This window comes from Vicugna pacos, unplaced genomic scaffold, assembly GCF_048564905.1.
Source record: "Vicugna pacos unplaced genomic scaffold, VicPac4 scaffold_103, whole genome shotgun sequence".
In the NCBI taxonomy this organism is placed as follows: Eukaryota; Metazoa; Chordata; class Mammalia; order Artiodactyla; family Camelidae; genus Vicugna; species Vicugna pacos.
The window spans coordinates 1261149-1266465 of NW_027328783.1; the positions used below are offsets into that span (position 1 = coordinate 1261149).

The following is a 5317-nucleotide window of genomic DNA, read 5'->3' on the forward strand; positions in this document are numbered from 1 at the left end:
TAAATCCTTCACCTTTTATTTAAAATTAATAAGAAATAGACAAATTCTTCCATGAATATTTTATATTTCCTAATATCTGCAGAAAATTGGTACTCATGCAGTTGGACAAATTTTTAAATTCACCACACTCACCTCCTTCTAGTCCACACATTTTAGGTTGCAATTTGGTTACCTAATACGACCACCTCAACCAAGGGTCTAGTACCTCTTTGATACTTCCTTTGTGAAGGTTAGAAGTGGCACAAGTTATGTGGGGTGCATAAACCTACATTAAATGTTTGCATTAGCACGGTCTCTTCTGGGCAAAGCTCTGATTCTAAGAAGTAAATAAATTAGAGGTCAGTATAGTTATTAATATGATGAAGAGAATCAGCTATTTTGGGGTGGGTGGGTGATGAAGAGTCAGGAAAAAATCCAGCAAATGAGAATGGAATGCTTTAGGCCTCAGGAGGCATGAATTAAGAAGAAAATAATACTTTATCTCCTGTAGCTACCTCCCCTTACTCTCTTGAGTGACTAGTCCATGGGCTATGGAAACTGCTAGTTTGTGGTGAAGAGTAAAGACAATAACGAAATATTGTGGAAACTATGAGAGATTTGTTGTTTCAGGAAAGTAGATTTTGCTTAAAGTCAACATGTATTTTTCATTCACTAAATACTAAAATGCATCCTGTGGCAAATGCTGTGCTTACTGTGCTAGTATCCCAGTTAGACAAGGAGAGGGGGATAGACAGAAAACTTCTGAAGAAGGTAGTTTCTGTGCTGAGACTGGGAAAGTCTAAGTAGGTAAAAGGATGACATCCAAAGTCCAAGGATGAGCTGGAGCAAAAGTGTTGAGGTTGCAGCTAACATACTTGACAAGCGTTTGCCTGGATTTATCTCCAGATACAGTGAAACATAAAGATATGCCAAGGTAGTCAGATGCCAGATTTATAAAGGAATGACTAAACTAAGTTCAGATCGTGTGCGTAGAGTTGGAAATGCATTAAAAGCCACCCTGAGGACGTAAGCTTTTCTTTGGATGGAACATAAAAGCAAAATAAAGTATCGACTGAAAATATAGTGTAGACTCTTGAGGGCAGGGAATGAAAGCAACAATTGGAATGCTTCGAGAACAGAACAAAGAAGACAATAGATAAAATTTCTTCTCAAATTCAACCACATGCTGAATGTGCCAACTGAGACTACATCATGTGACCCTTATGATTCCAGGGATGACATATTAGAGACCATGATCCCAGGGCTGGTTTCTGAATTTCTCTCCTTCCACCCAATCCTAACTTAACACTTTTAATACATTCCAGGACGAACCAGAAACCACTTAGTACTTTTCCCTCTCTCCATGTTATAGTCTTCCTCCAAATTCTTCCATTTTCTCTTCTTCCTTACAAGAAATTTTTTAAATTAACTACCATATTGTTCCATTAAATGATCATATCAATCAAGTATCTCTTTTTATCTTTAAATTGTAACTTAGTCCCCCATTTATCTCTTAACACTATTTAAAAAAATAAGGTAAATAGAGGTACACAACTATGTTTATTTTTCAAATAACAAAATTGCAGATATTTTTCCAACGTCAATTTTAATCCTTGTATCCTGCATAATCTAATAGTCCTCTGGTAGATCAGTTGTGACTAGGATGACTTTCATAAACTGAAGATGTCTGATGAGTTGGCCTTGAAAGAGAGTTAGCTGATGTATCAGTAATCAATGGCACTGGAAACTGTGGGTTGCTCCCTGGTTGAAGTTTAGTTAAAAGACCTTCATTGGCAGATATGTTGTGATATCTATTTGAAAAATAGAAGGTCCCACCATCTGTCCAAAATAATTCCTCTGTATGGGATACAAGTTGCTGTACTGAGAAGTAGAAGTCGTAGTTGTAATGAAGTTCACAACACGGCTATTTGCTTCAATGTAGCTGCTTTGAGAGTGCCCATGTACAGTGGTCAACTGATTTAAAATAGCACGTTGATTCACTGCAATTTGTTCTGGTGGTCTAACTGACATTGATGATGGAGGAGAAATATCACCTCTGATCGGGGTAGTTGTGTCCCCAATTATGTGGCTGGTAGAGGGCTTTCTTATTAGAGGCATGTTTAAATTTACAGAAGGTAAAAATGTACTGTCTCCACTAGTGTCACCCACAAAATCAGAATTATGTTTGTCCACATTTCCCACTGCTTTAGAGTGCTTCTTGTTGAAATCTTCAGCCAATGAAGATACCAGAGAGGCATTTTTAATCACAACTCTTCTTTTTATTCTCACTAAAAGCTGAGGACAGCCTCGTTTAACATTTGGAATATGATAGAACTACAGCTACATCCAAAGTAGAAAGATTTCAGTAATAATTTAAACCAAAATACATCACTATTATAAGCCTAACCTATAAAACCTCAGATTTCATGTTTACTATGCAAAAATAATATCATCAAAATATGAACATTGCTGACAATATTTTGAAGTTCCTTATTTGGAAAATACACATTTAAATAGTATAGTCATCAAATTTAAGAAACTACCATTTGCAGTAATGGTGAATGCCAATTTTGAAAAGCAGCTTTAATACCTTTATTTAGATTTCTGGTAAAATTCATAGTTGTAAGCAAAGTTTCTTATAATGTGAATACTTAAATCACTGTCCTCATTTTTTAGAATAAATAAAGGATTTTAGCCTTAGTAATTTTATACAATTTTCAAAATCTAGCTTTACATTTATATTACCATAGATTGATGTACAAAATAAAATTTTATATATGTTATGAAGTGGTAACTAAAGTTTCTGAATACCTTGCTTAAAACAGAGACTTCTTTTTCTTCTGCCAGAAAGTCTGCTAGAAATGCCGATCTTTGAAAATTCTGCCGCACTTTACTAAACCCATAAAACTTAAGCTGTCTAACTAAACTTTTCATTCTTCCAGTTTCAAATATTCTGAAAGGGGCCTTTCTTTCCAAAACTTCCTTCTTAAAGACATCTTCATCAAGCACTATGGAAGTTCCATTATCATCCCTCCAGATGGGTTTATATTGGTCACTTCCAGCCATTTTCCAGAGTTTTCTTGGAAATGTCAGAGAACGAAAATCATTATCTTCATCTGGTTCAGAGACACAATGTATGTAACATGGCCTTTTAATCAAGGATTCTTCAGACAAAGTCTAAAAAGCAATTTTTTCAATCATAGACCTCAAGTCCAAATCCCCAGAGAATGTTTGATAACATAATAGAGATCTACCAGAATTTCCTTAACCAGTTGGTCCATCTTTATGAGACACCTCTTGAATTTCTGAAGAAACATGTGCCATTTCATATAACTTTTTCTACAGCTACTTTTCTAATCTGCATGATTTTGAGCACTGCAGCTTCAAATGCTTCTTTGGCAGGCCTGCACAGATAAACTGCTAGGCCATCAGAGTGGTTCTCAACCTGAGTAGCTGTGACATCACAAAATGACTGGTCTCCTAGCAAATTAAGTGTAACATTCAGCCAGTGTTTACTTCTCACTCATTCAGCTAAAATGAAACATATAAGATGCTTATTTTTATAGAGTCATCTGCAAATATTATCTCCACAAAATCTTTTTATACAATTTAATTTTGGGGTTTATTAAATAAAACCAATCTCCTTCCTTTTGTACACAAATATATAACAGATTAGTGAACAGAGTATAAATAATGAAGAAAATATATAAAATTATTTTAAAGTTTAGGAATTTTAAATGAAATTTGTCTAAAACATGTACAGAAAAGTTATAACTATTTCAATATCATTTGTAATTAAAGTGAAACATAATTTGATTTGGTATTGGAAGCAGATATTTATCTGTGTACTTTAGAATATGTTGCTCTATATTCAAAACATGAGAAGAATAAATATGTGTTTATATGGTATGATTATGAAAAAATGGTTAATATTTATGAAATAAAATATTAAAATAATCAATGCAATTTAAGAAATCCCAAAGGGGGTACTTTTGTTTTAAATTGTAATTCAATGCTATAATTGAAACAAAAGTAATTTAATATTCTACAATTATTTAGCAAAAGAGACAATCTTAAAAATTAAAAAAAGAGACAATCTTATTGTAAATTTACAAATGTTTATTTTTGCCATTGTTTCACTCAGAGGTTTATCAACCCTTGAAGTAATAAATTTTCTTGTCATCTTTATAATCCATACTCTTGTGCCTTCTGCTAATTGTTCCAAAATGATGTTAATAAATAGACTTATGCACAAGATCCTGGGTTCAATAAGCAATGCCTCCATTAAGGGGAAAACAAGCAAACAATCAAAAAACAAAGATATAATCGTATGTGTCGGTTGGGGTGGAAAAGACCAGGTAATTCATTTTAGGAAGCAATATGTTTCTCAGTCCTGAAACAGTTGGTATTGTTATTATTTACGGCATTTTAAGGCAATTGTCTTGTGCACTAATTGTAAATAATAGCTATATTCTGTATCAGAAAACTGTAGTAAATCCAGTTCTACCAAAATTTATATTCTTTATTTAGAAATAAATTCCATTAAACATAAGCCAAGTTCAAAATGAGAGATAACATTTTTAATAAATAAATGTACCCTCAAGCTACAATGTAAATTTTTCATTCAGTATCTGTAAATCCCATTCTAAATAAATATAAGCAACCTGAATTCATGGTATTTTATAAGTATTATAAACTATAGTTAAGTTGCAATTAGTCCTGATTCATAAGTATTATTTAACATACACAAATTTACATATGTGATACCATCCTTTTAAGAAACAAAGAATTCAAATATAACAATCTCAAAATATATAGGAAAACTATTGACAGATCTGATCTTTACATTTTTATAAAAATATTATTTAATTCGCTTTAGATAGAATGTAACTAAGCATAATAAAACCATATATGAAAAACCCATGACTTAAATCAAGTTCAATGTTAACATACAGTAATGTTTTCCTCTGGTCCAGTAATAAGAAAAATTAGCTCATTTTCACAAGTCCTAAATTACACTACTAGAAGTCCTAGGAAGAATTACTAGTCAAGAAAAATTATAAAATTCATTCATCTTGTAATAAAGGAGTGGTTTTTACACATGACATAAATATGCATACATAGAAAACTCCATAGACTCCTCCAGTTACTGTTAGAAATAATGAAGAAACTTAGTAAACTTGCAGAATACAAAATCAATATACAAATATCCGTTGCATTTTTGTATAGTAACAAAACATTATCAGAAATAGAAATTAGGAAAACAATTGTGTGTAAATTTATACCAAAAAGAATAAAATAGGAATAATATCATAAGTGAAATAAAAGTTCTAAACAA

At 32.2% G+C, this 5317-nt stretch overlaps 1 pseudogene; it reads right to left on the bottom strand.

Moving 5' to 3' along the window:
* Window positions 1–1627: 1627 nt before the first annotated feature.
* On the bottom strand, window positions 1628–3303 carry LOC140694715 (heat shock transcription factor, Y-linked-like; annotated as a pseudogene).
* Between the last annotated feature and the right edge of the window lie 2014 nt (window positions 3304–5317).